Source organism: Lampetra planeri, chromosome 3 (assembly GCF_965212315.1).
Source record: "Lampetra planeri chromosome 3, kcLamPlan1.2.h2, whole genome shotgun sequence".
In the NCBI taxonomy this organism is placed as follows: domain Eukaryota; kingdom Metazoa; phylum Chordata; class Hyperoartia; order Petromyzontiformes; family Petromyzontidae; genus Lampetra; species Lampetra planeri.
In genome coordinates this window covers 1,253,204-1,272,778 of record NC_136109.1, presented here as the reverse complement: position 1 = coordinate 1,272,778, position 19,575 = coordinate 1,253,204, and the positions used below count along the sequence as shown (strand labels likewise).

General features: G+C 54.1%; 1 pseudogene across 1 annotated transcript in view; it reads right to left on the bottom strand.

Moving 5' to 3' along the window:
• Window positions 1-227: 227 nt before the first annotated feature.
• LOC144735910 (UV excision repair protein RAD23 homolog B-like) overlaps window positions 228-19,575 on the bottom strand; it is a 37,848-nt pseudogene continuing 18,500 nt past the window's right edge. Inside the window, exons 7-11 of the transcript XR_013588699.1 lie at window positions 8,967-9,150; window positions 5,073-5,200; window positions 3,783-3,929; window positions 380-741; window positions 228-348 (exon numbers count right to left, since the gene is read on the bottom strand). The product of XR_013588699.1 is annotated as a UV excision repair protein RAD23 homolog B-like (transcript). The remainder of the gene's footprint in view (window positions 349-379; window positions 742-3,782; window positions 3,930-5,072; window positions 5,201-8,966; window positions 9,151-19,575) is intronic.

Here is a 19,575-nt window from a genome sequence, read left to right as displayed (position 1 = left end):
GGTGGCCGGTGATCTGTGGTGGGTAGCGTCAGGGGTGACGATGATGAGTGGTGCTAGCGGTGGTGGACGGTGGTGGTGGAGGTGACGGTGGCAGTGATGGTAGCGGCTGGTTACGATGATGGTGGTGCTAGCGGTGGTGGTGAGGTGGGGTGGTGGTGACGATGTGGTGGTGCTAGGGTGATGGTGGTTACGTTGATGGTGGTGCTAGCGGTGTGGTGGTGACGGTGGCTGGTGATGGTTACGATGATGGTGACGTGCTAGCGGTGATGGTGGCAGTGATGGTGGTGCTAGCGGTGGTGGTGGTGATGGTGGTTGGTGATGGTTACGATGATGGTGGTGCTAGCGGTGATGGTGGCAGTGATGGTGGTGCTAGCGGTGGGTGGTGACGGTGGCGGTGATGGTTATGATGATGGTGGTGCTAGCGGTGATGGTGGCAGTGATGGTGGTGCTAGCGGTGGTGGTGGTGATGGTGGTGGTGGTGACGACGATGGTGGCGGGTGGCTGTGAAGGGGAGAGAGAAGGGCAGTGGGCGAGTGTGCTCTGCGGGGCGGCGTCGGGGAGGGAGGCAGAGAGGGGGGGGGGCGATGGGGGCGATGAGGGGGGGAGGGGAGGGGGCGATGGTGGACTCAGTCGTCGTCCCACGATGTGCTGTAGGAGGAAGTTGGCCGCCAGGTTCTCGTTCTTGTCGCAGGCAAAGTAGGCCTCCATCGCCAGGCGCCGTTCAAAGCCCAGGCCCATGAGCTGCTCACACGCACAAGCAGCACACAGAGTACACACAGTGTCAGCAGCAGCACACACACACACTGCTACACACACACACAGTGTGAGCAGCACACACACACACACACTGCTACACACACACACAGTGTCAGCAGCAGCACACCACACACACTGCTACACACACACACAGTGTGAGCAGCACACACACACACTGCTACACACACACACAGTGTGAGCAAGCACACACCACACACACTGCTACACACACACAGTACACACACACACAGCACAGTGTTAGCAGCAGCACACACACACACAGCACACACACACACACAGCACACACAGTGTAAGCAGTAGCACACACACAAAGCACACACACAGTGTAAGCAGTAGCACACACACACTGCTACACACACACAGCAGCACAACAACAACAACCGCCATTCGCCACTAAGTGGCGGTGACGTCACCACGACGCTTGTGCACATTGAGGCCACGTGAAGTGTCGAACGCCCGCTGCAGGAGGTCACGGGGCAGACCCAGCAGGTGCCACGGGTCGACTGACCGAGATGACCGTAGGAAATGACTGGCTGATGCACCACCTGTGCCCCCTACTGTACCAACTTGCTGTGCTTTAGCCACCCGGCGCTCCGCTCGTTGTTGTGAGCGTCGCTCCTCCGCCCTCTGTTGCTGTTGGAGGGCGACTGCCTCCAACTGCCCAGTAGCGGTCCTTCACGAGCCTCCTCCACTGAGGCCGATCTTGACACCGCTGGTACCAGTCATCGGCAAGTCCACTCAGCTCCACGTCCTCCTGCACCAAATCACTCCATCTCTTCTCTACCCCGTGCCGGGCCCGTTTAGCCCCCTCGATCCGGCCGAACAAAAGCTGTTTAGGCATGCGGTGGCTGGGCATGCGGGCTACATGACCCAGCCAACGCAGCCTTGCCTGCCGGAGGAGCTCACCGATGGGACTTTGCCCAGATCTTTCAAGGATTTGTGAGCTCCTCACACAATCCAGCCTGGTAAACCCCAGGAAGGATCGTAGGCAGGCCAGCCTAAATGTATCTAACCGGCGAAGATGCTCCATTAGGGAGGTCCACGTTTCGCAAGCGTAGAGAAGGGAGGGAATGACTGTGGCCGAGAAGACCTGAAGCTTCGTGTGGAGCGACAGACCAGGTAGCTTCCACACAGCGTTACGCAACCGATGAAAAGATATTGCCGCTCGACTGATTCGGAGTGAGACCTCTGCTGTCAAACCGGAGCCGGTCATGAGCACACTGCCCAGGTTTGGGAAACTCTCCACTCTCTCCACAACTGCCTCATCACCGATTGGGAGTTGTGGGGGTGGAGTGTCCGATGGTGCATAATACCCAGGCAGGTGCTTAGTTTTGGTGGGGCTGATGGTAAGGCCCCACCTCTTAGTGGCACGCTCCAGTCTCAGCAGCAGCGTCTCCAACTCCTCCTCTGAATGAGCAGCAGTTACCAAATCATCGGCATACATAACGTGGTTGACCAATAGGGAGCCATCCCTTGATCGCACCTGGGCATCAAATCAGCCTCCATTATATCTGTACCAAATGGAAATTCCCCCGGTACAGCTACTGAAGGCTTCACGAACTACGTGGTCAAAATAGGTGATTAAATAATGTAGGAGCGAGAGGACATCCCTGCCGCACCCCCAAGGTGTACAGGGAACGGCTCCGACTCCCGGCCACGTAGTTTTACCCGGGCCCGCTCACCACCAGAAGCACACACACACACAAGCAGCAGCAGCACACACGCACACACACAAGCAGCAGCAGCACACACACACAAGCACAGCAGCAGCACACACACACACAAGCAGCAGCAGCGGCACGCACACACAAGCACAGCAGCACACACACACACACAAGCAGCAGCAGCACACACACCACACACACAAGCAGCAGCACACACACACACACAAGCAGCAGCAGCACACACACACACACACACAAGCACAGCAGCAGCAGCACACACACACACACACAAGCACAGCAGCAGCAGCACACACACACACAAGCACAGCAGCAGCAGCACACACACCACACGCACACACACACACAAGCAGCAGCACACACACGCACACACACACACAAGCAGCAGCAGCAGCACACACGCACGCACACACACACAAGCACAGCAGCAGCACGCACACACACACGCACACACACAAGCAGCAGCAGCAGCACGCACGCACACACACAAGCAGCAGCAGCACACACGCACACACACAAGCAGCAGCAGCACACACACACACAAGCAGCAGCAGCAGCACACACACAAGCAGCAGCAGCACACACACACACATACAAGCACAGCAGCACACACACACACAAGCAGCAGCAGCACACACGCACACACACAAGCAGCAGCAGCAGCACACACGCACACACACAAGCAGCAGCAGCAGCAGCACACGCACACACACAAGCACAGCAGCAGCAGCACACACACACACAAGCAGCAGCAGCACACACACACAAGCAGCAGCACACGCACACACACAAGCACAGCAGCAGCAGCACACACACACACAAGCAGCAGCACACGCACACACACAAGCACAGCAGCAGCACACACGCACACACACAAGCAGCAGCAGCAGCAGCACACACACAAGCAGCAGCAGCAGCACACACGCACACAAGCACAGCAGCAGCACGCACACACGCACACACACACACAAGCAGCAGCAGCACACACACACAAGCAGCAGCAGCACACACACACACACACAAGCAGCAGCAGCACACACACACAAGCAGCAGCAGCACACACACGCACACACAAGCACAGCAGCAGCAGCACACACACACACACACACAAGCAGCAGCAGCACACACACACAAGCAGCAGCAGCACACACACACACACAAGCACAGCAGCAGCACACACACACACACAAGCAGCAGCAGCACACACACACACACAAGCAGCAGCAGCAGCAGCACACACACAAGCAGCAGCAGCAGCACACACACAAGCCCAGCAGCAGCAGCAGCAGTGCACGCTCGCACGCTCCCACACGGCGGCATTACCCTCTCGATGGCGTCCATCTCGTCGGGCGTGACCTGGATGACCTGCGGCCGGTCTGCGCCCGGCTCGTCTGCGCCCGGCTCATCGGCGCCCTCCTCGCCCGGCTCGTTGAGCATGTGGATGAACTCCTCCTGGTACTGGCTGATCTCCTGCTCGGCCGCAAGCAAAACGTGCAGAGCAGGGGCTCAACGACTTGGGGGAAGAGATGGAATGGCGATTATTTTGTGACAGATATTGCGATTTGATTCGCGATTAAATGTCAAGCTTCAGTTCAATGTTCTTAGGTTTTTTCGGTAAAGTCACGTAAGTAAAACATTTAAATTAATGAAAGTTAAATAAAAAATAAAATAAAAATCACGACGTTTCGGAGGCAACACAAGCCTCCGTCTTCAGGTGGAACCGTCACAGCACGATGGCTGTATCAAGTGAGAGAAATTCCAGGGAAAAAAGTCCTTGTATATATACTGGTTGAGGGTGGGAGGAGCCAAGGTAGGTTCAATGTTCACTGTGTAATCGATTTAGAACACGTGAAGGAGCATTACCACGTGACACCATCAACATATGAACTGCTCGATATATTCTAATGCAAGGATTAGAACTTAAAAGAAAATGATTGCTTCCAACGTGTATTTATTAAAATGTTTCAATTGAAATAGAACATCTTCTTGGTTCTTTCGGTAAAGTCACGTAGAAGGGAAATAATAAAATAATACAAATAAAATATCATAAAATATAATTCTCACGACGTTTCGGCCACAACGCAAGCAGCCGTCCTCAGGTGAAGAACAGGGCTGTCGGAAAGACAGCGTCTGTCTATTATGGTTTTTATTATTATTTTATTATTTCCCTTCTACGTGACTTTACCGAAAGAACCAAGAAGATGAATCCCTGCAGTCACGAAAGCTTTAAATCGAAATTGAAATAGAACAATCGAACATAGAACAATTGTTAAGTTAAATAAAAAAAAAGTTATGATAACAAAAAATAAAACAATTCCAAGAAGAGAGTAAGGGGATTTTTCAAATTCCAAAAAAAAATCGCAGCCTTTGCGATTTTCTAATCGTGTTGTTGCGTGGGCGACGCGTGGGAGCGACGCGTGTGCGACGCGTGGGAGCGACGCGTGTGCGACGCGTGGGAGCAACGCGTGTGTGACGTGTGTGCGACGCGTGGGAGCGACGCGTGTGTGACGCGTGTGCGACACGTGTGTGCGATGCGTGTGCAACACGCGTGGGAGCGACGCGTGTGCGACGCGTGGGAGCGACACGCGTGTGCGACGCGTGTGCGACGCTCACCGCAAGCAGCTGAGGGTTCTGGACGCCCAGCTCCTGCAGCAGGGCGGGCAGCAGGCCGGGGTTCTGCTGCACGGCGCGCCGCATGTAGCGGAACTGTGCCTGGTTCCGCAGGTACTCCAGCGGGTTGCCTGCCACAAACACGGAGGTCCACCCCGGACAGCCTTCAGCAGATTGTTGGGGCAAGTGGCACGGTGGCACACGAGGGGGCGGGTGGCCAGCACCACGCCCGGCCGCCTTTGTCTCCCCGGTGGCGATGTTTACTACACGTCGCAACGGGCACTCGTTTGAAGCTGAGTGGACCTAGGGGAGGCCCAGGACCGGTTCAGATAATCGTCACTGGAGTTAGCAGTGAGCGGGAATGTGTTGTATCCTAAGCCTTCTTCCATCATTGATATATAATGAATGAAAACACACCAAAGCGCAGCAAACTGCAAAACACCAGGTGTTGTAGTAATGAACGGGAGGAGGGCTAGGATGGCAGAATTTGCAACCTTGCTTCAAGGAAAGATAAGGCCTGATGAACGGGCATATGTCACCCGTGCAAGGGCAGAGACAGTGGGAGAGTCAGCCAGACAGTTAAGGCAAAAAGCCCAACCATCTATGACCTCAGCACATGGGCGAATAATGGGGCAGTGTCGACTCGAAGGCAATGAAAGGAAGCAGAGGCGCCTTTGTCTGGATCACGGCCACAGAAGGCCGGGGGTCATCACTGATTGTGTGTTAGGGATTTCGAGCTAATTGGAACACGTGCACACAGGGAGGAGAAATACGCCTTGTTCTCCTGCAGCTGAGGGAGCAAACCCAAAAAAAGGCCAAGGAATTAAATTATTAAATAAGTAAACCCAGCTCAAGGTTGTGTACACAGGGGAGGGAGCTGATTTAAACAACCTGCGCGTCTGAACGTGAGGGGGCCTTGTCCTGAAATTAATCACACTCCCAGAGCAGAAGGTTGGATGACCACAGTGAGACGAGAATAAGGGTGTCGTGCCTCTCTCAAGGCTGCAGGCTCAGCTGAACAGCGAGGCTGCGGGGGTCACCAGAAGTTCGTGTTCGCCTAGTTAAGTCAAAAAGCTCAATTATTCTGTATTGCTATTAAAGTCACGTTAAAGTCGGAATTTAACAACAGGGTAGGCTAAAGTTATTGATACAACTCGACCCGAAGCATAACGGGATGAATCACCACCAGGTCGAATATAAAATACATAATAAAAGAGCGATGTTAAACCCAGGGTCGGAGAGAAAGGGAGATCCCGGCCGTCTTTGTATCCCCGCAGAGCGGGATATGAGTGTATACGCTCGGGGAAACACCTCCACTTGAGTCAAGCACCACGATGGGAAATGACAGACCTTAGGTTACATACAGAATCATAACTGTGAAATGGTAAGGGACAAATGTTAAAACTTTTTAATCATTTCTTTGTGCGTCAGTGAGGGTCGGAGGGAGTGTGCCCCTCCCTCCAGGTGGTGCAACACGGACAAAGACGCCTATGAGACGATTTGTAACGTCTGTGTTTTGGTTCATGAAGAAGGCCAAACAAGAGATAATATCGCACCCAGACAGAGAGACGACCTCGAGACAATTTGTAACACCTGATTGTTTGCTCGTGGATTTTATGGAGGGAATATGACAACGGAATATACCGTGGGTGATGCACACAAGGACACACGGACGTACGGACACACACATGGACACACCTACACACGGACAGATCCTGACACAGTAAATCAAAAGAAACCCCGCCTTGTGGGCAGGGTCCAAAGGGATTTTTCGGCATAAAAGAAAGGACTCTGAGCATTGGAAACCAGTTCGACCAGGAGGGTCAACTCATCAGCCGAGTTCGACCAGTGGGTCGGCTCAGGAGCTCGACCGGGAGGGTCGGCTCAGGAGTTCGACCGGGAGGGTCGACTCAGGAGCGAGCTGCGACCAGCGGGTCGGCTCGACTCATCTTCAGTTCGACCGGGAGGGTCGACTCAGGAGCGAGCTGCGACCAACGGGTCGGCTCGACTCTTCAGCTCGTCTGGGACTCAGCCGAGTTCGGCCGGCTCTCGGGGCTCGACTCAAGCGGCTCCCCATCTCCTCTGCAGGCGGGCAAGACCCGCTTGACAGCTCAACTCGGCCTGCGTGGGTCAACCTCTGCCGAGTCGGAGGTCTCTGCTGCCGCCAGCATCGCGGTTTGGCGACGAGGCTCTGTGCTTCCCCTGGTTGACGACCCAACATTGCACGCTGCGAGCGAGCTGTGGGCGCCACCTACCGACCGGGTTCCGAACTACGACAGCGTATAAACAGGCATCCAACCAATTCACCACGGCGACAGGGGAGCGACTGATACGTATGACGCGCACCGCCCCCTCACCACACGACCACCAGGCGTCTGGTTGACATAAAGAACCGACTCCGAACACTGACTATTCAAGACAACTCTTACCACTCAAACACACTCGAACCCATAAGCCATCCGTGGCTGTGAGGGCACCACAACGAGACCGAGTGATGGCCATCCGTCGTTTATAAGAGTGTTCGTAATTTTATCTTTAATACTTAGTGGGCTGTACTCTTAATCGCATAAATTCCCAACAGATCCATCAATACGAATTGATTCTTGGCACCTCCTTCCGCCGAGCCACGCTTACGTGGGGAGTGGTGGCCCACCAGATCCTTATCAGGTGATCTGGTCCCCAATTAGTAAACTTGATAAGATAACGATCTTCGGAAAAGGAGCACCGTCGCAGGCCCTTACTCCGAACCATTCTGTTGTCAGATAACCTGCCGATGTATCTGTTGAGATTGGTGCCTTTAAGAATAATAACTGTTTTTGATTGTGTCTTTTTTTTTTCGCCGTATAATCTTTCAAGTATCTTTCAGTCATAATCGCCGCGCGTACTCGCATCCTATCAATAAGGAGTACGGTACTGCGTGAACAATATTGAGTAATCATTCATTAACGTTAAGGTTTTTCTTAGCATAGTATTTGCATGTTTTAACGACTCTCTCTCACTAACAACCATCGCGTTATGCGGGATACATGTGCCGTTGTCAAAGTGAAATCAGACAATCATTGATGATACTGTATTGATGCCGTGTTGACGTTCCGGGATTGAGAGTTCGCATACTATATCATAGTTGAGGTTGAATTAGTAATAAATTGATTAATACAGAAGTGGTTGTGTGATTCTTTCCTGAAATCTATGCATAAGATCTGCTTCTGCGTTGAGATCTGAACTTGGTGACCTTAATAAACACACTAATACATACTCAGTAAATGTTAAAGCGATAACGGGGTGAACCAGGGGACCTAAAATATAAGCGAGAATGAGACGAACCTAGACAACGATGCCGAGTTAATCTAAGTTAATCTTGTATACTTACACCACACCTGCATAACTGCATACGATTAATTGCCTTATTCCGATCGATAACCCACCCTCGTCACCGAGGCGGGGTCTGGTTATCATAACGACTGGCATTATCATAATTACACCCACTCGCATAATTACTACGATTACCTCTCGAATTGGCATAATTAAATGTGCATAATTACATAAATTAACATATTTCCGGATAATTACACATTTGGTCAAATTTCATTTGATTATTATTATTTTCACTGAATATTCATAACCCACATATACAACATAATAATTTCACCCACGCACGCATACAACACATCAAAATTTTGATAACCAACATATACAACAAATGGAACTCACACAGACACACACAGACACACACAGACACACACACACACACGCTCACATACGCCTACACACACACTCACACACACACGCTCACACACACACACGCTCACACACGCACTCACACGCTCACACACACACACGCTTACACACACACGCTCACACACACACACTCACCCACACACCCCCACACCTCCTCACCGGATCTGGATCCCTGCGACGCGGTGCCACCGGTGCCACCGGTACTCGCCGTGCTGCTGCTGCTGGTGGTGCCCGAGGCGGCCGGGGCGCTGGGCGCGGAAGCCGCCTGCCGCTGCCGCTGCTGCTGCTGCTGCTGGCTCTCGGCGGGAGCGTCTGCCGCCAGCCCCTCGCCCTCCTGCATGCCCTGTAGCAGCAGCAGCAGTAGCAGCAGCAGCAACAGCAGCAGAAGCAACAGCAGCAGCAGTAGCAGCAGTAGTAGCAGCAGCAGTAGTAGCAGCAACAGCAGTAGCAGCAGTAGTAGCAGCAGCAGTAGCAGCAGCAACAGCAGCAGAAGCAACAGCAGCAACAGCAGCAGCAGTAGCAGCAGTAGTAGCAGCAGCAGTAGCAGCAGCAACAGCAGCAGTAGCAGCAGCAGCAGTAGCAGCAGCAGCAACATCAGCAGCAGCAACACGATGACACACGCGGCCAGCGCAGAGGCCCGGCGCAGACGCTCACTGCAGGCTCATCGGCCGTGCGGGGCGCCGTCGAGCAGAGCGGCGCCACTTGTGGTGGTGGAGAGGGGGGTTGGGGTGATGCGCGCGAGTGGGGTTGTGGTTGGTGCGTGGTAGTGCGTGGTAGTGCGTGGTAGTGCGAGGTAGTGCGTGGTAGTGCGTGGTAGTGCGAGGTAGTGCGTGGTAGTGCGTGGTAGTGCGAGGTAGTGCGTGGTAGTGCGTGGGTGCGAGGTAGTGCGTGGTAGTGCGAGGTAGTGCGTGGAAGTGCGTGGTAGTGCGTGGTAGTGCGTGGGTGCGTGGTAGTGCGTGGTAGTGCGTGGTAGTGCGTGGTAGTGCGAGGTAGTGCGAGGTAGTGCGTGGTAGTGCGTGGGTGCGTGGTAGTGCGTGGTAGTGCGAGGTAGTGCGTGGTAGTGCGTGGTAGTGCGTGGTAGTGCGTGGTAGTGCGTGGGTGCGTGGTAGTGCGTGGTAGTGCGTGGTAGTGCGTGGTAGTGCGAGGTAGTGCGTGGTAGTGCGTGGTAGTGCGAGGTAGTGCGAGGTAGTGCATGGTAGTGCGTGGTAGTGCGAGGTAGTGCGTGGTAGTGCGTGGTAGTGCGTGGGTGCGAGGTAGCGCGTGTGGTGACCGTGCGGTTAGCGTGCTGCTGCGTTGGCGGGTGTCGCTCTGTGAGTAGCGGTGTGGCTCTGTGAGTAGCGGTGTGGCTCTGTGAGTAGCGGTGTGGCTCTGTGAGTAGCTGTGTGGCTCTGTGAGTAGCTGTGTGGCTCTGTGTGTAGCTGTGTGGCTCTGTGAGTAGCTGTGTGGCTCTGTGAGTAGCTGTGTGGCTCTGTGAGTAGCGGTGTGGCTCTGTGAGTAGTGGTGTGGCTCTGTGAGTAGCTGTGTGGCTCTGTGAGTAGCTGTGTGGCTCTGTGAGTAGCGGTGTGGCTCTGTGAGTAGCAGTATGGCTCTGTGTGTAGCTGTGTGGCTCTGTGAGTAGCAGTGTGGCTCTGTGAGTAGCTGTGTGGCTCTGTGAGTAGCTGTGTGGCTCTGTGAGTAGCTGTGTGGCTCTGTGTGTAGCTGTGTGGCTCTGTGAGTAGCTGTGTGGCTCTGTGAGTAGCTGTGTGGCTCTGTGAGTAGCGGTGTGGCTCTGTGAGTAGTGGTGTGGCTCTGTGAGTAGCTGTGTGGCTCTGTGAGTAGCTGTGTGGCTCTGTGAGTAGCGGTGTGGCTCTGTGAGTAGCAGTATGGCTCTGTGTGTAGCTGTGTGGCTCTGTGAGTAGCAGTGTGGCTCTGTGAGTAGCTGTGTGGCTCTGTGAGTAGCTGTGTGTAGCTGTGTGGCTCTGTGAGTAGCTGTGTGGCTCTGTGAGTAGCTCTGTGAGTAGCTGTGTGGCTCTGTGAGTAGCAATGTGGCTCTGTGAGTAGCTGTGTGGCTCTGTGAGTAGCTGTGTGGCTCTGTGAGTAGCGGCGTGGCTCTGTGAGTAGCTGTGTGGCTCTGTGAGTAGCGGCGTGGCTCTGTGAGTAGCTGTGTGGCTCTGTGAGTAGCTGTTTCTGTGTGGCTCTATGAGTAGCGGTGTGGCTCTGTGTGTAGCTGTGTGGCTCTGTGAGTAGCTGTGTGGCTCTGTGAGTAGCTGTGTGGCTCTGTGAGTAGCTGTGTGGCTCTGTGAGTAGCAGTGTGGCTCTGTGAGTAGCAGTGTGGCTCTGTGAGTAGCTGTGTGGCTCTGTGAGTAGCAGTGTGGCTCTGTGAGTAGCTGTGTGGCTCTGTGAGTAGCTGTGTGGCTCTGTGAGTAGCGGTGTGACTCTGTGAGTAGCTGTGTGGCTCTGTGTGTAGCGGTGTGACTCTGTGAGTAGCTGTGTGGCTCTGTGAGTAGCAGTGTGGCTCTGTGAGTAGCTGTGTGGCTCTGTGAGTAGCAGTGTGGCTCTGTGAGTAGCAGTGTGACTCTGTGAGTAGCAGTGTGGCTCTGTGTGTAGCAGTGTGGCTCTGTGAGTAGCAGTGTGACTCTGTGAGTAGCAGTGTGGCTCTGTGAGTAGCAGTGTGGCTCTGTGAGTAGCAGTGTGGCTCTGTGAGTAGCAGTGTGACTCTGTGTGTAGCAATGTGGCTCTGTGAGTAGCAGTGTGGCTCTGTCAGTAGCTGTGTGGCTCTGTGAGTAGCTGGGTGGCTCTGTGAGTAGCTGGGTGGCTCTGTGTGTAGCTGTGTGGCTCTGTGAGTAGCTGTGTGGCTCTGTGAGTAGCTGTGTGGCTCTGTGAGTAGCAGTGTGGCTCTGTGAGTAGCTGTGTGGCTCTGTGAGTAGCTGTGTGGCTCTGTGAGTAGCAGTGTGGCTCTGTGAGTAGCTGTGTGGCTCTGTGAGTAGCTGTGTGGCTCTGTGAGTAGCTGTGTGGCTCTGTGAGTAGCTGTGTGGCTCTGTGAGTAGCTGTGTGGCTCTGTGTGTAGCTGTGTGGCTCTGTGAGTAGCTGTGTGGCTCTGTGAGTAGCTGTGTGGCTCTGTGAGTAGCTGAGTGGCTCTGTGAGTAGCTGTGTGGCTCTGTGTGTAGCTGTGTGGCTCTGTGAGTAGCAGTGTGGCTCTGTGAGTAGCGGTGTGACTCTGTGAGTAGCTGTGTGGCTCTGTGAGTAGCGGTGTGACTCTGTGAGTAGCTGTGTGGCTCTGTGTGTAGCAGTGTGGCTCTGTGAGTAGCTGTGTGGCTCTGTGTGTAGCGGTGTGGCTCTGTGAGTAGCTGGGTGGCTCTGTGTGTAGCAGTGTGACTCTGTGAGTAGCAATGTGGCTCTGTGTGTAGCAGTGTGACTCTGTGTGTAGCTGTGTGGCTCTGTGAGTAGCAGTGTGACTCTGTGAGTAGCAGTGTGACTCTGTGAGTAGCAATGTGACTCTGTGAGTAGCTGTGTGACTCTGTGAGTAGCAGTGTGACTCTGTGAGTAGCAGTGTGACTCTGTGTGTAGCAGTGTGACTCTGTGAGTAGCTGTGTGACTCTGTGAGTAGCTGTGTGACTCTGTGAGTAGCTGTGTGACTCTGTGAGTAGCTGTGTGACTCTGTGAGTAGCAATGTGACTCTGTGAGTAGCTGTGTGACTCTGTGAGTAGCTGTGTGACTCTGTGAGTAGCTGTGTGACTCTGTGAGTAGCAGTGTGGCTCTGTGAGTAGCAATGTGACTCTGTGAGTAGCTGTGTGGCTCTGTGAGTAGCAGTGTGGCTCTGTGAGTAGCAGTGTGACTCTGTGAGTAGCAGTGTGGCTCTGTAAGTAGCAGTGTGGCTCTGTGAGTAGCTGTGTGGCTCTGTGAGTAGCAGTGTGACTCTGTGAGTAGCAGTGTGGCTCTGTGAGTAGCTGTGTGGCTCTGTGTGTAGCTGAGTGGCTCTGTGTGTAGCAGTGTGGCTCTGTGAGTAGCTGAGTGGCTCTGTGTGTAGCAGTGTGGCTCTCTGAGTAGCAGTGTGACTCTGTGTGTAGCAGTGTGGCTCTGTGAGTAGCTGTGTGGCTCTGTGTGTAGCAGTGTGGCTCTGTGAGTAGCTGAGTGGCTCTGTGAGTAGCAATGTGGCTCTGTGAGTAGCAATGTGACTCTGTGAGTAGCTGTGTGGCTCTGTGAATAGCAGTGTGGCTCTGTGAGTAGCTGAGTGGCTCTGTGAGTAGCAGTGTGGCTCTGTGAGTAGCAATGTGGCTCTGTGAGTAGCAGTGTGGCTCTGTGAGTAGCAGTGTGGCTCTGTGAGTAGCTGTGTGGCTCTGTGAGTAGCAGTGTGGCTCTGTGAGTAGCTGTGTGGCTCTGTGTGTAGCTGTTTGGCTCTGTGAGTAGCTGTGTGGCTCTGTGAGTAGCTGTGTGGCTCTGTGAGTAGCTGTGTGGCTCTGTGTGTAGCTGTGTGGCTCTGTGAGTAGCTGTGTGACTCTGTGAGTAGCTGTGTGACTCTGTGAGTAGCAATGTGACTCTGTGAGTAGCAGTGTGGCTCTGTGAGTAGCAATGTGACTCTGTGAGTAGCTGTGTGGCTCTGTGAGTAGCTGTGTGGCTCTGTGAGTAGCAGTGTGGCTCTGTGAGTAGCAATGTGACTCTGTGAGTAGCAGTGTGGCTCTGTGAGTAGCAGTGTGGCTCTGTGAGTAGCAGTGTGACTCTGTGAGTAGCTGTGTGGCTCTGTGAGTAGCAGTGTGGCTCTGTGAGTAGCAGTGTGGCTCTGTGTGTAGCAGTGTGGCTCTGTGTGTAGCAGTGTGGCTCTGTGAGTAGCAGTGTGGCTCTGTGAGTAGCAGTGTGGCTCTATGAGTAGCAGTGTGGCTCTGTGTGTAGCAGTGTGGCTCTGTGAGTAGCAGTGTGGCTCTGTGAGTAGCAGTGTGGCTCTGTGTGTAGCAGTGTGGCTCTGTGAGTAGCTGTGTGGCTCTGTGTGTAGCTGTGTGGCTCTGTGAGTAGCTGTGTGGCTCTGTGTGTAGCTGTGTGGCTCTGTGAGTAGCTGTGTGGCTCTGTGAGTAGCTGTGTGGCTCTGTGAGTAGCTGTGTGGCTCTGTGAGTAGCTGTGTGGCTCTGTGTGTAGCAGTGTGGCTCTGTGAGTAGCTGTGTGGCTCTGTGAGTAGCGGTGTGGCTCTGTGAGTAGCTGTGTGGCTCTGTGTGTAGCAGTGTGGCTCTGTGAGTAGCTGTGTGGCTCTGTGAGTAGCAGTGTGGCTCTGTGAGTAGCAGTGTGACTGTGAGTAGCTGTGTGGCTCTGTGAGTAGCAGTGTGGCTCTGTGAGTAGCAGTGTGACTCTGTGAGTAGCTGTGTGGCTCTGTGAGTAGCAATGTGACTCTGTGAGTAGCAGTGTGACTCTGTGAGTAGCTGTGTGGCTCTGTGAGTAGCTGTGTGGCTCTGTGAGTAGCAGTGTGGCTCTGTGAGTAGCAATGTGACTCTGTGAGTAGCTGTGTGACTCTGTGAGTAGCAATGTGACTCTGTGAGTAGCTGTGTGGCTCTGTGAGTAGCAGTGTGGCTCTGTGAGTAGCAATGTGACTCTGTGAGTAGCTGTGTGGCTCTGTGTGTAGCAGTGTGGCTCTGTGTGTAGCAGTGTGGCTCTGTGTGTAGCAGTGTGGCTCTGTGTGTAGCAGTGTGACTCTGTGAGTAGCGGTGTGACTCTGTGAGTAGCAGTGTGACTCTGTGAGTAGCAGTGTGGCTCTGTGTGTAGCAGTGTGGCTCTGTGTGTAGCAGTGTGGCTCTGTGAGTAGCTGTGTGACTCTGTGAGTAGCTGTGTGGCTCTGTGTGTAGCAGTGTGGCTCTGTGAGTAGCTGTGTGGCTCTGTGAGTAGCTGTGTGGCTCTGTGAGTAGCAGTGTGGCTCTGTGAGTAGCTGTGTGACTCTGTGAGCAGCAATGTGACTCTGTGAGTAGCTGTGTGGCTCTGTGAGTAGCAGTGTGGCTCTGTGAGTAGCAATGTGACTCTGTGAGTAGCTGTGTGACTCTGTGTGTAGCTGTGTGACTCTGTGAGTAGCTGTGTGACTCTGTGAGTAGCTGTGTGACTCTGTGAGTAGCAGTGTGGCTCTGTGAGTAGCTGTGTGGCTCTGTGTGTAGCTGTGTGGCTCTGTGTGTAGCTGTGTGGCTCTGTGAGTAGCTGTGTGGCTCTGTGTGTAGCTGTGTGGCTCTGTGTGTAGCAGTGTGGCTCTGTGAGTAGCAGTGTGACTCTGTGAGTAGCAATGTGACTCTGTGAGTAGCAGTGTGGCTCTGTGAGTAGCTGTGTGGCTCTGTGAGTAGCAGTGTGGCTATGTGAGTAGCTGAGTGGCTCTGTGAGTAGCTGAGTGGCTCTGTGAGTAGCTGTGTGACTCTGTGAGTAGCAATGTGACTCTGTGAGTAGCAGTGTGGCTCTGTGAGTAGCTGTGTGGCTCTGTGTGTAGCTGTGTGGCTCTGTGTGTAGCTGTGTGGCTCTGTGTGTAGCTGTGTGGCTCTGTGAGTAGCTGTGTGGCTCTGTGTGTAGCTGTGTGGCTCTGTGAGTAGCAGTGTGGCTCTGTGTGTAGCTGTGTGGCTCTGTGTGTAGCTGTGTGGCTCTGTGTGTAGCAGTGTGGCTCTGTGTGTAGCTGTGTGGCTCTGTGTGTAGCTGTGTGGCTCTGTGTGTAGCTGTGTGGCTCTGTGAGTAGCTGTGTGGCTCTGTGTGTAGCTGTGTGGCTCTGTGTGTAGCAGTGTGGCTCTGTGAGTAGCTGTGTGGCTCTGTGAGTAGCTGTGTGGCTCTGTGAGTAGTAGTGTGGCTCTGTGAGTAGCTGTGTGGCTCTGTGAGTAGCTGTGTGGCTCTGTGAGTAGCTGTGTGGCTCTGTGAGTAGCTGTGTGGCTCTGTGAGTAGCTGTGTGGCTCTGTGAGTAGCTGTGTGGCTCTGTGAGTAGCTGTGTGGCTCTGTGAGTAGCGGTGTGGCTCTGTGAGTAGCTGTGTGGCTCTGTGAGTAGCTGTGTGGCTCTGTGAGTAGCGGTGTGGCTCTGTGAGTAGCTGTGTGGCTCTGTGAGTAGCTGTGTGGCTCTGTGAGTAGCAGTGTGGCTCTGTGTGTAGCTGTGTGGCTCTGTGAGTAGCAGTGTGGCTCTGTGAGTAGCGGTGTGGCTCTGTGAGTAGCTGTGTGGCTCTGTGAGTAGCAGTGTGACTCTGTGAGTAGCTGTGTGGCTCTGTGAGTAGCTGTGTGGCTCTGTGAGTAGCTGTGTGGCTCTGTGAGTAGCTGTGTGGCTCTGTGAGTAACTGTGTGGCTCTGTGAGTAGCTGTGTGGCTCTGTGTGTAGCAGTGTGACTCTGTGAGTAGCTGTGTGGCTCTGCGAGTAGCAGTGTGACTCTGTGAGTAGCTGTGTGGCTCTGTGAGTAGCAGTGTGGCTCTGTGAGTAGCTGTGTGGCTCTGTGAGTAGCTGTGTGGCTCTGTGAGTAGCTGTGTGGCTCTGTGAGTAGCTGTGTGGCTCTGTGTGTAGCAGTGTGACTCTGTGAGTAGCTGTGTGGCTCTGCGAGTAGCAGTGTGACTCTGTGAGTAGCTGTGTGGCTCTGTGAGTAGCTGTGTGGCTCTGTGAGTAGCTGTGTGGCTCTGTGAGTAGCTGTGTGGCTCTGTGAGTAACTGTGTGGCTCTGTGAGTAGCTGTGTGGCTCTGTGTGTAGCAGTGTGACTCTGTGAGTAGCTGTGTGGCTCTGCGAGTAGCAGTGTGACTCTGTGAGTAGCTGTGTGGCTCTGTGAGTAACTGTGTGGCTCTGCGAGTAGCAGTGTGGCTCTGTGAGTAGCTGTGTGGCTCTGTGAGTAGCAGTGTGGCTCTGTGAGTAGCTGTGTGGCTCTGTGAGTAGCTGTGTGGCTCTGTGAGTAGCTGTGTGGCTCTGCGAGTAGCTGTGTGGCTCTGTGAGTAGCAGTGTGGCTCTGTGAGTAGCTGTGTGTGTAGCTGTGTGGCTGTGTGTGTAGCGGCTGTTCGTGTGGCTGTGTGTGTAGCTGTGTCAGTGTGGCTGTGTGTAGCTGTGTGTGTGTAGCTGTGTGTAGCTGTGTCCGGCAAAACAACCTCCTACCTCCTCGCGGTGCCGGACGGGCAACATTGTCGTGGGCAGTGCTGTGGGGGGAGGGCCAATGCCCATTGGCCTCTCCCCTCATGGCGTCTGTGACCACCACAGTGGCTAAACGGGGGCTCTGGACGGGTGCGAGGGGCTGGTAACCCCTCCACCTTCAATTAACCACCACTAAACTACGAAGTAAACATAAACCTGTAATTAATAAGCTTGTGCCGGAGGCCCCGGGGGGTCAGGCTTTTATGACGTCTCCTGGCCAAACCCCATTTGGCGGAGCCAGGAGATTGAATTTTAACCCTCAGGGCTCCTCCAGAAACAACGAAAAACCATTGCGGATGGCCACGTGGAATGTTCGAACGCTCACTGCGGAGGAGAGGCTGCCACTCCTCTGTCGGGAGCTGGACCGGTACCGCCTGGATCTCTGTGGCATTCAGGAGGTCCGGTGGACCGGTTCTGGCTCCTGCCACCATGAGGGGTGGACAGTCCTCTACTCGGGGCAGGAGACTGCCAAACAACAGGGTGTGGCTCTTCTTCTGAACAAAAGAATGAAGGGGGCGTGGGAGCGTGGCGGTGAGGTGTGGGAAGCTGTAAGCCCCAGGATACTTTGGGCTCGCCTTCCCATCAACCAGAGGCGAGGAGTGGTGGTCGTGGTTACTTATGCCCCCACCGAAGACGAACATCTGTGGAGGGATGCAGGCAAAGCCGATGAGTCGGACGCTTTCTATGACCTCCTGTCACAGGTGCTGGCTAAAGTGGCCACTCGGGACAGAGTCATCTTGTTGGGTGACTTCAATGCCCGAGTTGGTCATGATGCTGGCACTTGGTCTGGAGTGATTGGAAGGCATGGGCCAGATCAGCTCAATAATAACGGTAGGAGGCTGCTAGATTTTTGTGCAGCCCATGGGCTTGTAATTACCAACACGCTCTTCCGGCATCGGCGCATCCACACAACATCATGGATGCATGCCGGGTCCAAGCAAGAACATCTGCTGGACTACGTAGTGACGGACCAGCGGATGCGAGCCCATGTCCTTGACACCAGGACCTACCGTGGAGCTGATCTGCCCTCTGACCATCGACTAGTCATCTGTAAGATGCGCCTGCCATTCTTCCACTCCGGTGGTGGGTGTACACCCAGGATCCCATTCCAACCAAAAGTGGCCTGGTCTAAGTTAGCTGATGAAAGTTGCAAGCGAGAATTTCATCATCGCTTGCAGCTGGGGTTGGCATCGTCCCCCACTCCACCTGATGTCGAGGGTAAATGGGCGAGGTTTAAGACTGTGACTCATGCAGCTGCAATGGCTGCTTTGGGTACGCGGTCCAGACCTCCCCGGGAACCCTGGCTGACGGAGGAGGTGTTCAGGTTAATTGAGAAAAAGCGACAGGCCCACTCTCATCGCCTACAGCATCCCACGTCAGAGAATGAGGAGGTTTACCGCAGTCTTCGCTCGGAGGTTCGGAGAGCCGTGAGGCGCTGTAAGGATGGGTGGTGGTCGCGGGTTGCTGAGGAGATGGAGTCTGCCTCAGTGGCCCGCGATCACAAATCACTATTTAACTCCATCAAAAAAGTAACCTGCAGCGCCACACCTATTACCATCATTAGAGGAAAAAACGGTGATCCAATCTCCGACCCCCAGGAACAGGTTTGCAGATTTGCTGAGCATTTCTGTGAGGTCCTGGGGGAGGGAAAATCTCTCAGCCAGGAAAACATCATGGCACAAAGTGGGGATAACCCTGCTGAGGCTGCGGTGCCTCAAATATTGGAAGAGGTCACCCCCTGTGAGTGGCTGGCTGAGGTACCGGCTGTTGAGGAAGTACTGAGGGCGATCCGGAGTCTGAGACCAGGGAAGGCACCGGGCAGAGATGATCTCCCAGGCGAAATGCTGAGGGAGGGTGGCGTTTGTGCACAGACTGCCCTATATGACATCATAACAACAGTCTGGACCACTGGACGGGTTCCGCAGGACTGGAAGGATGCCCTGGTGGTCCCCCTCTTTAAGAAGGGGGACCGTACCGACTGTAACAACTACAGGGGCATCTCACTCCTCAGTGTGCCGGGTAAGGTCCTGGCAAGGATTATTCAACATCGCCTTGCTAGGCACGCTGAGGAGAGGCTTGCGGAGCCCCAATGTGGTTTCAGGAAAGGGCGGTCCTGCACAGATGCCATATTTTCTGTCCGTCTGCTACAGCAGAGGTGTAGGGAATTCCAAAAAGACCTACATCTCTGCTTTATTGACCTGGTCAAGGCCTATGATACCATCAGTAGGACTGGGCTCTGGGTTGTTCTTCGTGCTTTCGGAGTCCCTGACCCTCTGCTCACGATCATTAAGGACCTTCATGATGGTGAGCGGGCCCGGGTAAAACTACGTGGCCGGGAGTCGGAGCCTTTCCCTGTACACCTTGGGGTGCGACAGGGATGTCCTCTGGCTCCCACATTATTTAACATCTATTTCGACTGCGTAGTTCGTGAAGCCTTCAATAGCTGTACCCGGGGAATTACCATTTGGTACAGATATAATGGGAGGCTGATCGACGCCCGGGTGCGATCAAGGGATGGCTCCCTATTGGTCAACCACGTTATGTATGCCGATGATTTGGTAATAGCTGCTCATTCAGAAGAGGAGTTGGAGACGCTGCTGCTGAGACTGGAGTGTGCCACTAAGAGGTGGGGCCTTACCATCAGCCCCACCAAAACTAAGCACCTGCCTGGGTATTTTGTACCATCGGGCACTCC